Source organism: Vanacampus margaritifer, chromosome 12 (assembly GCF_051991255.1).
Source record: "Vanacampus margaritifer isolate UIUO_Vmar chromosome 12, RoL_Vmar_1.0, whole genome shotgun sequence".
NCBI classification, from domain to species: domain Eukaryota; kingdom Metazoa; phylum Chordata; class Actinopteri; order Syngnathiformes; family Syngnathidae; genus Vanacampus; species Vanacampus margaritifer.
Window position 1 is genome coordinate 20117800 of NC_135443.1, and position 21009 is coordinate 20138808.

Consider the following 21009-nt stretch of genomic DNA (forward strand, 5'->3'; position numbering starts at 1 on the left):
ATGGCGGTGGACGATAAAGTAAAGTACCGGGACGTTTAAGGGGACAAAGAGTGGGTTGTGAGAGAGACACTCTTATATGACGTCATCTCATGGTGCAGTCTCATCTCCTCTCAATATTCGCATGTTTGCTTTGAGTATTTTCACAAAATTTGCCCCAAAATTTATACGGCTGGGTTTAAAAATCAATAAATAATCGATATTGAATCGATTTTCCTTTTCAAGCCTGATATTGATTCATAAAATTATGAATTGATTACTTTATATATATATATATATCTTTTTCACATAATTTTTTTAGAAAATAGAATTTTAAAGGCCACATTTTTTGCATCTTACTCTTTTCTTAAAATGTACCATTCACGTGAATTTGAAAGTATTTTCTTACATTTATGAAAGACCTGACTTATTGCACCTTAAGGCAATTCTGAATCTTTTTAATTTATCTTTGCAATTATTGAATTAGATTATGAAAATATTTTCATCATCAATGTTTGTGCAACACTTTGGAGATTATTGTGTGTGAGTGTTACTTTCATTAATAAACTAAATCATTTGACCAGTTGCTGCCTCTGCAAAATGTACTTTGAAATTTAATATTTGTGTAGTTTTGATCATGTCCTTGACATTTAAGAAGAATTGATGTGCCCATTATTAATGGATATCAGATTGAATTGAAGTCAATTAAATCAGAAAAAGCCTAAATCGAATTTCTCTGAACTCTTGTGAATCAAAATCAAATTGAGTGAGGACATTAGAATGGATACCCAGCCCTAAAAAAATCTAAACATTTGTATTGGAAACCCCATTATTGTTTGCTTCGTCTTGTCAGCACTGCACTGACTTTCTTAGGCCACATTTTTTGGCAAAATATCTGCTTGAAAAATGGAAAAATAAAATAAATGAAGGACAATTTTACCTGTATTTTCTCTGCAGGCTAACCACATGAACAGATGTTAGCTGGATGTTGTTAAAGTTCACTTTAACGTCATTTAATGGCAGTGTCTGAAGCAGCTCGCAACATTTGAAAACGTTCTCAGTTGGGCCGTTGTAGCATTGTAGTAGATGACACCATTAGAAAAGTACTTGGACAAAAAGTGCTTGGACCAAGGTACTTGGTCACAAAGCTTGCTAGGGTAGGTCTTGAGTATCTAATGGTTCCAGAATAGATGCTTTGAAGCATCCCATCAACCAGCGATGGGCCATGTTGGACCATTTAGCATTTAACAAAAATAAAAAAGGGTCATCTTTTGTGTGAGAAGGTTTCCAATGAAACTTGTGAGCATTGAAAGAACTGAGAAGCGCTGCTCTCGTCAATTCAAGCGTTTCTATTCACACTCCCACTCGACTTGTGGCCTTCATCGGCGTCAATGCACTGCTTTTGTGTCTGCAGCAACACGTTTAAGTGCTGATTCAGCGCTGATTGAAGCGCTCCCACCACGCCAGAGAACACAGCAGGAGCTGAGGAGCAAACGTGAGACGGAGGTTGCCGATCTCAAGAAGACTGTGAAGGACGAGGCCAAGGCCCACGAGCAGCTGATGGCCGACATGAGACAGAAACACAACCAGGCCTTTGACGAGCTTAATGAACAGCTGGAGCAGGCCAAGCGGAACAAGATGTCTGTGGAGAAATCAAAACAGGCCCTAGAGAGCGAATGGAACGAGGTGCAAATCGAGCTCAAAACCCTGACGCAAGGCAAATCCGATTCAGAGCACCGTCGCAAGAAAGCAGAGTCCCAAGTTCAGGAGCTTCAGGACAAATTTGGAGATAGCGAACGGCAGAGGCAGGAGATGGCGGACAAGATGGCCAAAATGCAGTCTGAGCTGGACAATGTCAACAGCCTTCTGGCTGAAGCCGAGGGCAAAAACATCAAATTCAGCAAAGACCTTTCTTCAGTGGAGTCTCAGCTTCAGGATGCACAGGAACTGCTCCAAGAGGAGACTCGTCAGAAGCTCAACATCTCCACTCGCTTGCGGCAGCAGGAGGATGAGCAGAACAACCTGCGCGAGATGCTGGATGAAGAGCAGGAGGGCAAGAGGAACATGGAGAAGCAGGTCTGCTACGTTTCAGGCACAGCTGGCTGACATGAAGAAGAAGTTGGATCAGGAGACGGCCAACCTGGAGAGCGCGGAGGAAGCTCGCAAGTGCGTCCAACATGACGCCGACTCGTTGCAGCAGCAGCTGGAAGAGAAGACGGCCGCTTACGACAAATTGGATAAGACCAAAACCTGTTTGCAGCGGGAGCTGGATGACCTCATGGTGGACCAGGACAACCTGAGGCAGGTGGTTTCCAACCTGGACAGGAAACAGAAGAAGTTTGACCAGATGCTGGCTGAGGAGAAGACCATCTCCAGCCAGTATGCCGAGGAGCGCGACCGGGCCGAAGCAGACGCCAGGGAGAAGGACACGCGGGTGCTAGCGCTAGCCCGTGAGCTGGAGGCCTTGGAGGCAGATGCCCTGCACTACCAGGAGGATCTTGCCACAGCCGAGAGACTCAAAAGACAAACGCAGCCAGAGAGAGACGAGCTACAGGATGAGATTAACAACGGCAATGCTAAAAATGCTCTGCTGACTGAAGAGAAGAGGAGGCTGGAGGCTCGCATAGCCCAGTTGGAGGAAGATTTGGAGGAGGAGCTACTCAACACCGAGATGATCAACGAGCGTCTGAAGAGAACCACACTGCAGATGGAGCAGCTGACCACGGAGCTTGGCGCCGAGCACAGCAGCGTCCAGCGACTGGAGGGCGCTCGTTCCCAGCTGGATCGCCAAAACAAGGAGCTGAAGCTGAAGCTGCAGGAGCTGAAAGCACCATCAAGTCAAAGTACAAGTCCACCATCGCCTCCCTGGAGGCCAAAATCGCTCAAATGGAGGAGCAGCACGACATTGAGTCAAAGGAGCGTCAACAAGCATCCCGGCTGGTCAGGAGGACTGAGAAGAAGCTGAAGGAGGTCGCTGAAAGAAGATTCATTGGAGTGCCTTTTCCATGGGCAAAGATGGGCAAAGATGGGCACAGTTGATTCGCCTGGAAAAGCTGATCAAGTGTCAATCTGCTGGTGAAAGGGGGAAATCACTCAATGGTGATTTGAATCACATGCCCCTTTTCATCAATTCACAAGGGTTGAGTCACACTGGGAATGAAGTCCCGTGACCTTTCCTGCGATCTCTGGCAGTCAGCCAGGTTCAGAAAGAGGCTGACAAACGCCTCTTTTTTAAAAAATTTGACCAACTGTCGAACACACTTTTCATTCAACAAGACCTTCATCAGGAGATGGCTTCGAGGGACGGACACATCTGCTATTGCGTCGTGACACTTAACCACATCACATAGGGTTATGCCTCACATTTATTATGCCCCTTCCACTGAATTTTTTAATGAATCAAACTGAATTTTGACTGCTAAGCCCCTCTATCTATCTCTCTCTCTCTCTCACCTGCTATTCTTATTTCTAAACTCCACACATAAACATTGCTTCATTTTGCGACGATCAAGATTCGCGCTGGACTTTCTCTCTAGACTATTGTGGGATTAAATGTCCGGTTTTTGAATTTATAGAAGTTCAATGGTAGGACTGAAGACATTTAACATTTTCAATTTGATGTTTTACTGTTTTTGAATTTACTTATAGGCATATCAATGTGATATAATCATGAGTGTTTAAAAAGAATACAGTGGGATGGTGATTTTGTGAACTTTATTTGATCTTCGTACCCTCAATACTGTTGGAGGGGAATGTGCATGATGTTGTCAGAGTCTCTTGTCACTTAGGGACTGAAGGTCTGGGGTCAGATTTTGATTACTTCTGTTCCCCCAATCAAGAAGGGGAACTGTATAAAGATGTCTGTTTACCATCAACCTTACACCTTTCTTCAATCTAGGAGATGGCATGTCTGCCCTTTGTTCAATCAAGAGCTGGGAGGAGGAACCTTTTATCTGTTGAGTATAAATGAGTCCATGTTCTGTAAATTGTCACACTCTTGGGGGGTCTACGTCGCATTCAGACGTGGATGTCCTAACGGTGTCTTTAGAAGCTTCTAAATAAATTCTTGCAAGAAAACTTCTTCATCAGATCCTGAATACAATTATTTGGACACGCAAAGATTACACTTAATATAGTGTGAAATATTCCTTCAATACACATACAATGTTTTCATAAACATCAAAGACAATTTAGGGCCCTCAATAAATGAATTATGCTTGTTTTAGTAAACATTAGACAAAAACACTGTACTTAGTAGAAGTAGAAATACTAAAAAAAAACTCAAGTAGGCAATAAGTGCATGGAAACAACTCCTGTACTTAATATAATTAAAAAGTATATAAACTGAAATGTACAAAAATAATCCCCCCGCCACTTATTTACAAAAATTACTGCACACAATGTTGTCTCCCACTTGTGCTAACAGTACATCACATTTTTTTAAACCAAGCACTAGCTAGCAGTGCTAGCTAGCTAAGCTTTTGCTTGATTATGCTAGCAAAACAATGTGTTATCTTAGCTTAGCTTAGCAATTGTTATCAACTGAGTAATAAAAAAGCTAAATTAGCAAATGTCAACCACTGAAAAAGTACATTTTACTTGAATGTGTTTTCCAGATTAGACAGAGAAACCGGTGGTTAGAACAAATCATTGTTGGAGTCCTCAATGTCAAATCTTTTTTTATTAAATAAGGCCATAGATGGGGAATAGCTTGTTATTTCCTTGTCAATAATGCTCTGTTCCCTTCCCCTTATTATGTTGTCAAAATATTTTTTCCCCCCAACATCTGTGAGTGATGACACTTAAAAAAATAAAATAAAAAGCAGGTGAGAATTTGATTGAGATTTTGGGCGATTATTTGGTAGTAAAAAAAACGAGAAATAGAAGCACGTGATATCTGTTTCCAAATAATCAAATAGTTATCAGAAAAATAAACACGTGAGTTCAAATAGCGTAACAATGTCTGTACTTTACGTCCCACCAGTGGAGGGAAGGAATTAAGGAATGAAGGAAGGACTCCCGCTATGGAGAAGGAGGGATGAGAGGATAATGTGAGATTGTGTTGAGAGCTATATTAGACAGTGCAGGGTGGCAGGGGAAATTGGAGTCTGCGTGTGTGTGTGTGTGTGTGTGTGTGCGCTTGTGGTAGTGGTGGAAATTGGTGTCGGCAGGACCCCAAATGGCTATTTTCCTGCCTGACAGCAGATAAGAGAGGGAGAAAAAAATATATAAACAAGGTGGTGTGATAGCAAAGAGAAGATGTTGAGGATGGGAAGAAAATGTGGACGTGATGTGGTTTGTGAACGCAAACCCCTCGAAGCCCCCGACACGCCAATCCGTGACTTATCGTCGACGGCTTTTTTGCGGCCAATTAAGCTCCTCGGATCAATGAGAGGAACGTCTTTCTCTATCTGATTGGCTGAGCAGCTTCACTGCTGCCCCAAACTCTACTTTCTTCTGATGAGATCCAATGCAAGATTTTTACTAGATTTTTTTCAGGTGTCTGTACTTTATTGTATTTATTAGTTTGACTTTTTCCCTCCACTACATTTGCTCATATTTGATTAGAGAAAAGACATTTGTCAAATAATTTATTTTTATTTATTTATTATTTATTGATTACTCAATTATTAAAATAATTGATGATTAATTTGATAATCGATTACTGGTCGATTAATCGATTAATTTTGACAGCTCTAAACAAGATTTAAAAAAAAATCAACTGGGCCATGGCTTAAATTGGGGTTCATCTCAAGTCAAGGTACCAGTGGAGAGAAAAAGTGTACACACCCTCGTTTAATGCTAGGTTTTTGTGACATGAAAAATAATGACGCCAAAATAAATAGAGTCTTTTCTTTTCTACTTAGGTACTGGTATTTGAATATTACTACATCGCCTTTGACCAAAGTCTTATTTTACACACACATCTGGGCTTTTACGGAAGTACAGAGCATTTTGCCACCTCTCTTTCCTTTCCATCTCCTTTTCACTTCCAATCCTTCCTGCTTGCACCCATCTATCCATCTGCAGTAATGAGAAATCAGGGACTGCTGGTTCGCCCACCTGAGCATGTGCGTGTGCGAGCGAGAAAGTGTGTGAGGTTATAAGACCATGGGGATTGCATTTCAGATTGCTCTGCTCTGGTTCTTTGCACCATCTGTGTGTGTATGTGGGTTTGGCGGGTCTCACCATCTTGCAGGTCTGATGACACACACTTAATTTTCTGTATCAAGAGTAGGGCTGGTTTTAAAAAAAAATCAAATAATCGATTTTCCTTTTCGATCCTCATATGGATTCATAAAATCATGAATCAATTATTTTAATATCGCTTTTCACCTACAATCCTACAATCATAAGACAAAAGTCCAAATTTTTAAAAAAAAAATTGCATCTTAATGTTTTCTTGAAACTTACTGTTCACATTAATTTAAAAGTATTATCTTACATCTATGAAGAACCTGACTTTTTGCACTTTAAGGCAATTCAGTATTTTTTAAATGTTTATTTACAATTATTGAATGAGAATGATGAAAATATCATCTCATCCTTGCTGATGTTAATGTTTGTGTAAAATAATTATAACTTGTGCTTTCATTAATAAATTAAATGATTTAACCAGTTTACTGCCGCCGCTAAATTTTATTTGGAATTTAATGTTTGTGGAGTTTTTATCATGTCCTTCATGTCTAAGAAGATTTGATGTTCCATAATTAATCAATATCGGATTAAAGTTAAATGAAACGAATCGGGGAAATAAATTATCCAAATTGAATCAAACTGAACTCTTGTGAATCGAAATCGAATCGATTGATGAAATTAGCAGCGGTACCCAGCCCTAATCAAAAGTATGAGTGGTATCGGTACTTGGTATCGGTGACGACTCAAGAGTTGAGTACTACTCCTGGCATCGAGCATTCTTACAATTATACAGTAGTCAACATTTAACTTTCTTTTTTCTTTCTTTTATTAATAGTGAGGGAGAGAAGGAAAGCGAGCAAGAGATGTCCATCTGGGAATACATATGAGTTTGTATCAAGCGTCAGTTTGGCCTTCATGAAGCAAGACTGACGCAACCGTCCGGCGCCCCCCCGAGCCACCTTGGTGTCGTCGCACATGATGAAAAGCCCCCGGTCTGGCTCTTAACTACCTTTTAGCTTCTTTCTTCACTCGGCCGTCTTTTTCCTCCTCTCTAACATTGATTCACTTGATCCCCGTGCCCAAAGCCATTCCTGATGCCGATCTCCCCATAGTACAGCATTCTCAGACTTTTTGATCACACGCCAGACTTTCTCCTCCATTTGGGCGCTCCCGGGACTCTTTTGTGCCAATACTCTGCAGACTTTGAGAGCACTCGCCATTGGAGCGGGGAAAAAAGGCAGCAGCAGCTAAAATGCTGACTTACCCTCCAAACCAGGATGAGGCAACAATTAGCAACGGGTTGCAGCACAGGAGGAAAGCTTGTCTCCCGCGGTTACGACATCCCATCATATCCTCACAAGTGGCGTGCTGGTTAAGATAAGGGGGATGTGTTTTTTGCCGCGTTTGTGGAGGGCCTGTTTGGGCATGGCGGCCATGTTTGTGGAAGGCATTGTTCTGGCGGCGACTCATTTGGCACTCGAGTCAAGGTACCACTTGTTATTGGACATTTGGAATGGCAGCCAATCTCGTTGCACGACCACGCAACTGACACAGGGATTAGCATGTAATGCTCAGCTAGCATGCAGCTCGTGTCCATATGTGATTTTTACTCCGCTTGATCAGGTTAGAAAAGGTGTCCAAATCAATAGTGTTTTTGGAAATCTGTGGAAAGAGGGGGCTAAGTGCGCTTTTTCTGACAGGCGATCAAAAGACAAGCTCATTAGCAGACGGTGACAATGACACGTGGTGGCCTCAAAACACTTACTCGGTGTTCAATCAGATTGCTTGATGATGAGATCAGTCAAAATCAATCGCATTCTTGCATGGACTGAGTGCTAATCTGCGTGAGTGTTGCGACCGAGGTCCGTGCTTTACTGCCACGGGTGTCAAATGATCATCAAAACACTCAGCATTCAAACAGCTCTGGGATGAACTATTCAAACCCTATCACGTTTGAATCTCTGTGCCAGGCTTGAAACCTGAATTTCAAACATAACCATTGTTATAACCCTACTATGAAACACTAACCCTGACTTAAAACTCTACTTTCAAAACTTAACCTAGGCTTGAAACCCTGGCATCAAACCATACAAAACGTCATCGCTTAAAACCCTAACTTGAAACATTAACCCTGACTTGATTGAAATTCTAACCCTGAATTGAAATCACCAGTCATCGCTTAAATTCTTATCAGAGGTTTGAAAACGTTATTTGAAAATCCACCCTAGCTTGAAATCCCAACCCTTGTTCAAAACCTCAAACCTTGCTTGAAACCCTAGCCCAGGCTTGAAACCATAATTAGAATTTTTTTCCTGGCTTGAAACCTGAATTTGAAACCATAACTGTTGTTTAAACCCCTACTTGAACCTGAGTTTGAACCCCTGACGCTAGTTTGAGACCCCATTTTGAAACCCTAACCTTTGTTTGAAAAACCTAACCCTGGCTTGAAAGCCTACTTTGAAATCGTAACACTGCCTTGAAACCCTTAATTTGAAACCCTACTCCTTGCCTGTAACTAGAAACTGAAACCCCAACTTGTCAAGAAGGCAAAGTTTGGTGGAGGACCCAGTCGCAGGGAAGCAGGGCAAGGTGATATACAAAAAAGGACTTTAATTACTACAAAAGCGAACTCCAAATGGCAAGAGAAAACAAAACGTGGGGAGGACAGCAAGGCAAAAACTGGTAGCATGACGTCAGGGAAATGACAATGAACCGACACTGACAGCGGGGAGACAGGAGACTTACACACACGCTAATGACACGAGTAAGGGCAGGATTACACTTAACAAGACCAAGGGAGACACACAAGGAAAAACAGAACCCAAACATGACACAACTGTTGTTTAAACCTTTATTTGAAGCCCTAACCCTGGCTTGAAAGCCTACTTTGAAATCCTAACCCGGAAGTAAAATTTGAAGACCCCAACAGTTTTTTTAAACTCACTTTGAAAGTTGAACCCTTTTATTAGAAAACCTAGCCCAGGCTTGAAAGCTTTGAAACCATAGCTCTCATTTGAAACCCAAACAATGATTCTTAATCCAACAATCCAATCCAACTATGAAAACGTACCACTCTCTTGAAGCCAAAAACTTGAAACCTTATCCCTTGAATCTTGAACCCTCAATTTAAAACCTTATTTTGAAACCCCAACCCTAGTTAGACAATCTAATCTAGCCTTAAAACCTCAATTTGATACACTAACACTGGTTTGAAATCCTAACTCTGGCTTGAAACCCTAATTTGAAACCCCAACCCTTGTTTGGCAACCTAACCCTGGTTTGTTGAAATCATAATACTGTACTCCTTTGAAACCCTATTTTGAAACCATAACTGAGGAGGAGGCTAAATACCTCTATACGTATATGTCCATCATATTTCCATTGTTGTTTGTCGTGAGTTTTCACTTTGATTGGCCGTCACCCCCTCTCCCAGCATGCCTTGCCCCCGCTGCCCCTCTTCATCCGTCTTTCTCTTTCTCCACCTGTCTCTTCCCGCCTCAGGCCTCGCTGGTAGTTTTGCCACCGTCAGCACTTCAGGGAGAAGATGAGAGGAAGACGGCGAGGAGGCTGACAGGTGTGTCGGTATGGAGGAGGAGCCAGGGCACCAGTGGCTAAACACTCTTAGGAGCACTGACGTCAACCAAATGGCAAATGAAATTATATTGATATGTTTCCGACAATCTATTCTTTTAATTTCATAGTATTTCTCATGGCTGTCGTCCATTCAGTATGTCTAGGTGGAAGCTAGACTTTTTATCAGGTTTTAGCCTCATTGTGTTGCCATGTCAGTCTAATCTGCCCACACACAGTTGGCAACTCAATTATGGATCAAAAATGGACCGATCCACTTTATGGGTCAATTTGACCCGACTTTCTGGGTTGTTTTATACAAAATGACCCGTTTTTTAAATTTATTTAAATTAATTTTTTTCACACAAGTAAAGGATCTGACCAATATTTATGAGTTGTTTTATGCTGACTTATTTTTGACTCAAAGTTGGGTCCCAAGTGCAGTAACTTCCCCATCAGTGGTGCTGGCTCATGTAACATCAACTGTATTAGCAATGGGATTATTTCTTTAACCAATCAGATTTCAAATTGATCTTTAAATCGACCATGACATCAGCATTTTTCCTCTCCTTGGATGGTCAGAGGCAAAACTTGTTAAAGTGTTCTCTCGCTATTCACAGTGGAAAGAAGTAATTGACACTCACCCAAAAAGGTTTGTAATTGCCTATCGATGCCACAAGATGGCAGCAAAGCATTTTTTTCATTAGACAAGGCTCTGTACTGACTACATGAAGCTCCTCCCCTCTTTGAAAATTTCAATGGCCACAAGATGGCACCAAAGTAGCATTTATATACTAAACATGGCTCTGGCCAAAGCACAACTGTGCAAATAAATGTGTTGCTTCAGATGATTTACTTGGCACATTTGTGTGCTGTTATATCATCTGTTTCTATCCCATTATGCTTTGTATAATTGTAATGTGATAGAAGTGGTGTAAAGAGCTGGATTAAGTGGAGTAAATCCCAGACACCAGATTCACCGCCCGCCACAAGAAGCAAGATGGAGGCCAGCAGATAAGTGCGGACCTTACACTCCGCTGACAAATGGCCGCGGAATGACCGCCGCGATTAGCCGGCCGAGAGGACAGCGTGTTGAGAGGAAAACGAGGAAGCAAAAGAGAGGCCCAGGGAGAGAGGGAGTGGAGGACATGACGGCAAACAAGAAGCAGATGAGAAGTCGTCCCTCCTGAGAGGGAGAACGTGCTGGGCTGTAGGCTGAAGTGTTAGGAACAACAATAAGACGGAGTGCGCTTCGTGTGTGTGCGTGTTTGTGTCCACTAACACAACTCGAGCACACAACAAGTGAACTGAAAGCGCCGTGTCTGAGTTAGAAATCACTCACTAGTCACTATATAGTGCACATGGGAGGAACACAGTCTGGTAGATCCTGGGTTTTTCCCATTAATCTGTAAAACTTTATAAAACTAGTTAGAACTTATAAATCATAACTAGTCAACAGATCATTAGTAGACTAGTTAATTAATGAATTATTTGCTAAAAGTTAATGAGGAATAGTTGCAATTTAAGAATAATGCTCCAATAACATATATAAACTATTAACTGATACTCAACAAGTCACTATAGTAATTTACTAATAGCTTGTTTATGAGCTATTACTCATTTAGTAGGTATAGTTATCAATCATTAACTATAACTCATTACCTAACAGTTTAGTAATGATATATTAACAATCTATAAGTATCATTATAAATCCTTAACAAACAACACATTATTAATAATAATTATTAACAGTTTATAAATGATCTAATAATTCGTTACAACAGATATTTATTTTAAAGTGTTACCGATTAATCTGTTCCAGAAAGTCTGACTAAAAACAAATCATACAATGTCCAAAGCTTTATTTCCCATATGTAAATTCAATTTCATCTGACACAAAAATACGAACAATAATACATTTGATAGAAATTAGCTATACATGTTCATACAAAAGCAGTGTGAAATACATGTGAATGACTAATGAAAAGGATAAATGTATATTTAACGTTTATTGAAGATTTAATGGCGTGTAAAGTGTGCAGGGGCGAGAAGAGAGACTCGCCTTTTTTTTTTTTTTAAATCAAATTGCTTTTTGTCATTTTGTCTAGAAAGTGTTCAAGAGATGCCAACTTTATTAACAACTTAAGACAATAACAAGCCTCCCGGTCTGCTCGGCAACAACGGCATAACATCCTGTGAAAAAAATCTGACTTTCAAAATAAAAGCATGGCAGTCTCATCAAACCATAGAAAACCTCTAAACGTTAAAAGTCTTGATATTCAAACTTTAAACTCGCTGCTCAATCATTGGTTGAATTTGCAGCACATGGTTTATGTACGCCATGTTGTTGACCAGGTTACACTTTTCCACCATTGCCTTGGTCAATTTTTTGCCTTTTCTCATATGGACTTTTGGCAATTTTTGACTAAATGCTTTATTGTGAGGTTGTAGGCTCTTCCCGGACAAGAAGTGTGGAAGCATAATTTAGCAAAAAACTCCTGTGGGAGGTAAACAATATATTAATCAAATGTATGCTGTCTTAATACTATCATAGCTTATTTATTTTATAGTTTATTCACTGGGGGGAATTTTCGGAAAGTAATCATTTGCATGACATTGCATAGTGATATTTGCATAAAACATCCGGTCAACAGTCAAATGTATAAAACAAAAGCATGTAATAATAATACACTTCAAAAAGATTATTATTACAAAATGTAGATGTAAAAAACTATTGAAAGCCAAATTGTTGAAAAAGTAGGGTTCATGTAAATTGAGGTACCACTGAACTTGCTTGTATTTCTTTGGTACCTCGAGCTTGTCTCCACATGAACTTAGTCTCTCCATATTGTTTCCAGGCAGAAGAAGCGAAGGCACTGTTGACCCGTGCTGCTAAATTATTGAATTCCACCAACAGAGGAAGTCAGAGGACATTTGGCATTTAAGGTACATGCGGCGCCGCCAGGGCGGGTGAGCTTGGACTTGCTTTAAATGCGGTAACGGGGGCCTTTTTTTTTCTTAGCCTGAAAATAGCTGCCGTTTAAGTGGCTGAAGGAAGGAGGATGAAGAATGGTTTGGATGCAAGAGCGTTTATTGTTATTGATGCGTCTGGGCTGGATTAATAAGCGTCATTAATACTATTTTGCGTACATGTCAATAGTCTTTGCTGATACAGTAAAGTAAAGCCCTACGGATTTGCCAGTTTTCTGGAGAACTTTCGTAAAATTATTCTCTTAGAACACGTACCCATTTACACCTGTGTGGGTATTTTGGACTCTTTCGGGAAGATTGCACCTAAATGCTCTATTCACTTGTAAGTGTTAGGGTTCTCACTCTAACATTAGTTTTAAAACCCTAACCCTAGCTTCAAACCCTAATTAAAAAACACTAATTCGGGATTCAAAACCCCAAGGTTTGATTAAAACCCTAATGCAGGCTTGCAATCATAATCTTTTTTTTTCTTACAACCCAGGCAAGAAATCCTCATGTTAAACCATAAGCTGCCTTGAAATCCTACTTTTAATCATGATCCCTACCTTCAAACCATAATTTGTGTGCAACCCTAATTTGAAACTTTGACCTTTGATTACAATCATAATCTAGTCTTGAAATTCTTACTCAAAATCCAAACAGTGGTTTGGAACCCACAAACCTTGCCTTAAATTCAAACCCTAATTTGAAATCCTAAACCTGGCTTGAAACCCTACTCTTGAACCCTAATCATTTAGTCTTCAAAGCCTAACACTTATAGCATTATAATACTAACCCAGCCTTGAAACCCCAACCCGGCCATCTTGAAATGCTAATTTGAAACCCTAACCTTTGATTACAACCCTCACCCAGATATGAAACCCTAAACCACAACAGAGACATTCATTCCTTGTTTGAAATCCCACCCTTGACACCAAATTACAGTACTACTTTCCTAATTAGACTTAGGCTTTTCCTGTATATCGTGTCATTTTAGGACATTTTCCAAAAAGCACAAGAACTGCGAGTTTCTGAATTTTCCTCATTTGCATCAAATAGTAAAAATTCACTGCAATTTATACCAAAATAAACATGAGAACCTTTCAAGCACATTTTTGTCCTGATTAAAGTGCTCCTGGTTGGTCCCTGTTGACAAAATAAGCACCCCATCCCGCGTAGAAGAGGCTGGGAGGCGAGGAAAGCCCTTCACCATAGGCCAACTTTGTGAAACAGGAGCACTCCAACACAAATAAATAAACACACAAGTGCACTCAGAGGCAGCAGCTCATAAATCAAGCGCCCCCATGCCGACTGCTGATTGCAGACAAGCGCCACCCGGCTGAGGTCGGCCGTCTTGCACTTAAGGAGCTGCGGGAGGGTGGGAGGGAGGCCAACGTCCTTCCTTCTCTGCTTCCATACTTCAAGCGGCGGCTCAGTCGTACCTGCGCACTCATCACGGCCATATTTCACTTTAATGGCTCTAAGCCTTTTCTTCTTCTTTCCTTCTGGAATGTTGAGCTCAAAGGTACATCTTCAAAGCAAGCAATCAATTTGATGGAATCCTAATCCTGGCTTGAAATCTTACCTTGAAACCCCATGGAAATGGCTGGAAACCATGTGAACATGACATTAAAGCCTAACTTAAGATGAAGAATGAAGTGAAACGACACGCTAACACACACACACACACGCACGCACGCACGCACGCACGAACACATCCCCTTTCAACAGTTCAATAGTGATGTTAAACATATGGCACTCGGGCCAGAAACACCCCGTCAGGGGGTCCAATCTGGCCTGTGAGAAAACATAAACAGCAGTTTTAAGTCGTTGATGTTGTTCCTAATTTTGTCCACTAGAGGATGCACTGACAACCACTTAAAAGGCATTCTGAAATTTGCCAGTTACTCAGAATTTGATGCAAAAAAAAAAAAATCAAAAGTTTTTTTCTTCAGAAATTTCAAAATTTCAGATTACAGTAAAATAATAAATGACAATAGTTTCAGCATGTACTTTTATTTAAAAACAAAAACAAAACTGTCATTATTTATAGGTTATTCGGCAACAGACTTTCTGTTCCAAATTTAGATGAAAGTGTTCCCTGAATTAAAATTAGTTTGACACACTTCTGCAGACCAGACTGAGACTCCAGATGATCAGCACTCACCCATTTCTTAGTTAAATAAAGCTAATTTATGCAATCTCCAAGTTATTCTCTAGGACACACATGGACATAGAACAGAATAGTGTTTATTGTAATTTATACAGGTTTAAAAACAGGCTAAAACAACTACATTGGAAAAAATGTATTCCTGCATATTCCTTTTCCCTTTTAACAAAAAGCTGGAGTTAGTTTAGTGAGACATTTAGTAGCTCCTTCACACTGCAGTCAAGCATAAAAGCCTCACAGCGGCGTGCGCCCAAGCCAATTACGCAACTCGCGTACTTTGTGAGAAACAAGCGGCCTCTCGCAGGGTGGCTGTCGAAAAACAAGCCCCCCACCCTGCCTCCGCCCCCCTCTGCTCAGGTGAAAGACGACAAGTGGCCTTCACGTAAAGGATGTCAGAAGAATGAAGCGCTCCTCAGTGGAATGTTTGGGGAGCGCATGAGTGTGTGTAATTGCTTTGAGCTGTCAGAGTGAAGGCGGCCAATGAGATCTCACCGGCGGGCCTGTGTGAGCCACCAACACGGGTCGAGAGTACGGAGACACACCAAACCGCTTTCATATTCCTCCCAGCAGACAGGAAGAACATTTGTACAAGTGGCCTGTTGCTGACTTGTGTGTGTGTGTGTGTGTGTGTTTGTGTCTGTGTGTGTGTGTCATACTATCAATAACTAATTTTAAACCTTAAACCTTGTGAAAAACCCTAATGCAGGCTCTAAATTATTATGTGAAACCCTAACATAGGCATGAAACCCTACTTTAAAACCCTGACACTTGTTTAGAACTCTAACCCAGTCTTGAAACCGTAATCTGAAACCACGAATCTTGTTTAAAACCCAAACCAAAGTTTTAGACTATAATTTGAATACCACACCCTAGTTATAAACTATAACCCGGCGTGAAAACCTAACTTGAAACCCCATATTGGAAACTTTACCTTTGTTTGAAACTCAAAACCAAGTTTGAAACCCTATTCTTAAACCTGGCATGAAACCCTACTTTGTAACCATAACGCAGGTTTGAAAATATAATTTGAAACTCTATTTTGAAACTCTAACACTAGTTTGAACCCTAAACCCCCAATTTGAGACCCTAGTCCATCACCCTGGCTTGAAACCCTACTAGAAACCCTAATTTCAAGTTCTCAAATCACATCTTGAAAACATAATTTTAATCCCTAATTTTTTTTGTTAAAACTCCTGAGGCTTGAAATCCTTACTTGAAAGTGGAACTTATTGAAACAAACCTATACATTATTTCCTAACACAAAATCTTTATTTTGAACCCTTAACCCTTATTTGAAACCCTAAACCATGCGTTAAGTCTCAATTTCAAGCCCTTAATTTGGTTTAAATCTTTACCCTACTTGAAACCATAGTTTTGGATGTAAATCCTGATATAAAATGCAAACTTAGACTTCAACCCCTAATTAGAAATCCTAAACTTTGTTGAAAATGCTCACCCCTAACTTTAAATGCTAGTTTGAAACCCTAACCCGGACTTGAGACTTATTTGAAACTGTAACATTGGTTTGACTGTGCGGCTGCATCTGCTTCGCATGCCAAAATCCGCCACTGAAACCTAATTTTAAACATTAGCTTGAAAACCTTATCTGAAACCTTAACCCAGGTTTCAAAACCAAACTTTAAAGTTGTATTTTGAAACCCTGATGTTTGTTTGAAACCTCAACCAAAGCTTCGAACCCCAATTTGAATCCTTAATTGTAGTTCAAAATCATCTGTAACCAACTGTAATAGAAAAATTCAAACCTTGTTAACATCACAATCCAGGATTGATATCCTTTCATACTATCAGAACTGTGGTCTGATGAGACCTGATATCATGTATGATGTACATCTAATGACAATATTTCATGGGACTCTCCCAAAAAGTTTCGTTATTTGGCAGTTTGAGACAAGAAAACTCTCGTTGTAAGCCATCAATGGCTCCACCTCATTTGTCCCTCTTTGAAATACAAACATCAAAGGTCACATTTGACTTACAAACTGAGCAAATACCCTAAAATGTCACAAGAAAAGCGCACAGAGAAAATATTAACATTGAAAAAGTCAATAAACCAGCAAACAAATGAACTAAAGTGGGCACGGAACAAAACAAGAAAGCAAATAGAAATTAGTGACACAATCCCTCGTTACTACTTTTGGTTGAGATTTATATTTTGCTTGGCTTCAACCTGGTAAATAAACAATCTGTCATCGTTAGCAGGTCAGCGTCTCGGCCAATCGGTGGCCTGGAAAACCGTTACCGGGCGGAGTAGGCTGCCGCGGCTGGCATGTTAGGGCCAATTGCCTCTGAGAGATTGCCGCTTCAGAGAGTCTATGTACTGTGTGAGTGGGTGGATGTTGGGGGGAGGCGGTGTGTGTGTGTGTGTGTGTGTGGGGGGGGGGGGGGGTGTCATTGACATTTGAGCTTTTTCCTTAGCTTTAATTGGGTTCACGCTCGCTATTATTAAAATATGTTGGCTATTTCACAGCGAGATGCATATTCTTATTAATTCTAGTGTTTTTTATGGCACATGCACCGTAAACAACATCATCGAGCTTGTAATTTTTGCCAAAATCAGGCATTTCCTTTGAAGTGTGATAACTTAGTCATTTATGAATATTTTTTTCACTTTCATCTGCTCAAAATGTTCACTGGCATCAGACCTATCTATACATATATAGTTTAAAATTATTTATTTTTTTAATGCCCTCTATGGACAATAATAACAATATTATGCTAACAGCAAAATTTACTATGCTGTATATATATATATATGGAAAATAAAGGTCTAATTTGAATATTTCATATGACATATTTAGAGGCTTGAATAAGTCCATAAGTCATAACAATATAATTTTTTCTGCATGCCCAGTTTTCACACAATGGCAGTTTTCTGAATAGCACAAAACTCTTGTAATTTTGCCAAAATCAGGCATTTCCTTTGAAGTGAGATAACTTAGTCATTTATGAATATTTTTTTTCACTTTCAACCGCTCAAAATGTTCAGTGGCATCAGACCTATCTACACATATATAGTTTTTATTTTATTTTATTTTTTTAATGCCCCCTATGGACAACAATAGCAGTATTATGCTAATAGCAAGACTAACTATGCTGTATATATATATAAAAAATAAAAGATTAATTTGAATATTTCATATGACATAGTTAGAGGCTCAAACAAGTCCATTAGTCATAACAATAGAATTTTTTTATGCATGCATTTTTTATTCATTTATTAGCTTATAGCGTCACCTAGTGGATTTTGGGTATAACACTCTCAACACACAAATTCCTCTATTTTCATGTTTATGACTCGTCAAAGAATTGATTGCATCAGTAATCACGGAAAATGCATTATAACACATCAGGTTTACAGCATATCAAAAACTGTGATTTATAATGGGAGTCAATCAGCCAAAATCGGGCATTATTACAAGAATTTCGTGTGAATCTCTCCCTCCTGTTTGGTAATAATTATAAATTACAGCATGGCACCAATTTGAACGTCTACATTTTTTAACAATCCTGGTAAAATGTCAGGTGCCTAGTGTATTTTTTTCAAATGCTTTTTCTTTGATGAAACACAGAAAAACATAAAAATGCCAGAAAATGGACAAATAACGCCCAGGGGAGCATGAAAAAAAAATGCCACCAAATTTACACACATTACATTTGGCTTTATTTTATAAAATATAATATCTATTTTTAAATAGTTTATTTTTATTAATATGAGAAATATGGACATTTACTACTTAAGCATTTAATAAAAAATATGTAAAATTTATTTTATGTAATATTTAAACACAGTAGACTAAATTTAGCACAATTGAATGAGATCAATTTGTTTAATTACCACATTTCAATTCAATAATAAAAAACTGTGGAATTTAACAATGTACAGCTTACTAGCTAGTTTAATAAATAAAATAATGCCAGTAAAATAAAAGTTAAAAAAATTCTATAAATTAGTTAATGCTACTAAATTTAATAAATTAGCTAAATAAGTAAGTTTGTATGAATTAATTACATGTGACATATCTGTTAAATAATGGAATGATAACCGGTCAATTAAAAATTTAATTAAATACATTCAAATTAATTCAATATATTAATGAATTCAACTAGTTCTGATGACCTTTTCTAGTAAAATGTAATTAGCCTTGGTCCTGCTGAAATGCTCCTGCCAACGCAGTGATAAAGATGTTTATGGAGTTCTTTGGAGTCCACTTTGTGCTCCCCATTGATTTTGTGAGAAAGTCGCGGGCGGCTAAAATCCATCTAACTCTCATCTCAGGAAAAGTCTGCCAGGGCAACTTGATTGTCTGTCAAATGAGAGAAAGCAAGATAAATAAGGATTGTTCAACAAGTTAGGACACTTTGGAAAACTTTCAAATGCCCGAAAGCTCCGTTCAAGCTTTGTTTTCATTTATATGCATTTGTGAGCTTTTAAAAGGCCATTTGGTTTAAATGGTGTTATACAAATCATGTTTTTTTCTGTCTTTTTTGGGGGGTGGTGGGTGCTTTAAAAACCCTAATAAGTCACCAGATAAATGCAGGTTCTTGATCACGTTTGGTTCAATAATACATGTAATCAAATATCTTTTTAAAATTGGAATATGAGTTTATAATCAAATCCAATATAAATAATTTTGTGCATTATGACAAATTCAATAGGCTCCAGCGCCCCACGCGACCCTTGTGAGGACAAGCGGTTGAGAAAATTAATAGATGGATGACACATTCATTGTGGCACTACCTGATGTGCGGTAGAATACATTTTTATTCATGCAGACACAAACGAATATGAGTTTCACGACTACTGTCAGTGATCGGGTAAACTGCAGTAATGTTAGTCTTTTTTTTTGCACGTTTGTGTTCTAAAGCACCACATAGATGACCTTCGCTAGCCCATCAATAGCATTTGCCATTAGGTGCTAGCGTTGTAATAGCAGACTTTAAGGCAATAATTCATTACATTAGTTACATGTTTTTATTCAATTTTGCTAGCATTACATGTTATGATTAACTCATTCACTGCCATTGATGGCAATAGATGACAAAAAATCATTTTAACTATTTATATTAGTTTAGTTTTTTAAATTTAATTAATTTTTTTATGAAAACCTAGAAAAAATGTTTTATTGTACATTTATAACAGATATAAAATTTGTGATTAATCGTGAGTTAACTATTGAAGTCATGCAATTAATTATGATTACAAATTTTAATAAATTTTATATTTTATTTTTTAATTAGGGCGTCAGTCGATAATTTTTTAAAATTGTAATTAATCACATGACTTCACTAGTTAATTAACGATTAATCATACATTTTATATCTGTTCTAAATGTACACAATTTTTTTTCTAGGTTTTCATGCTCTTGTTAACAAAAGCGGAAAAAACATTTTTAACTAATAGAAATAGTTAAAATGATTTTTTGACGTCTATAGCAGTTAATGGCAGTGAATGAGTTAACGGACATTCAAACTGCTTCATTTCCATTTTACATTCCATGAAGCCAGAGAGTAAAATGAAATATTAGGAAGATAAAAGAAAAGGTGGGAGATTGTGTATTTTAAATTGTGTTTATCTTTTAAGACTGATGCCGCCCTCTCTACCTCTATTAAAATTAACTCATTTTTTGCGCCTCTCGTTCCCTGGTGAGAGCGCTTTGACTAATCTAAGACACATTCACATGCTGGCCATCTACGGTATATCTCTCTCATCAGTCCTCACGCCGCCTCTCATATTAAACTCAAAATAACAGAGGGAGAGGGGAGGGTTTAATCTCATTCTCCATATCTCTCCATTCTCTTTTGCTCTATGGCTTCGATTACATGAATGAATTGGAACGTCTTATTTCATGTTGAGTGGAGTGACTGCTGACAAATTAGGGGAGGAACATCAACACATAATGCAAAGGCAAAGCGCCGCAAAATATGACAACAGAAGCAGATGCTGGCACTTCAGTAGAAGGCCAAAGGCCAAAGACAATTTGTTCTGTGACTGGTTGAAGGGAAAAAAAGAGGGAAGAAATAAAACAAAAAGAAGGGCTTAGAGGAACTAGCTCAAAAACATGAACAAGGAGATTTTTTTGGGGGTGGGGGGGGGGACAAAAAAACATGTTAACTAGCTCAAAAACAAGAACAAGGAGATTTTTTTTTTCCGGGGGTAGGCAAAA

The 21009-nt window shown here is 39.0% G+C and overlaps 1 pseudogene; it reads left to right on the forward strand.

The window, feature by feature from the left end:
• The first annotated feature begins 1062 nt into the window (after positions 1-1062).
• Positions 1063-3015, forward strand: LOC144061757 (uncharacterized; annotated as a pseudogene).
• The last annotated feature ends 17994 nt before the right edge of the window (positions 3016-21009 follow it).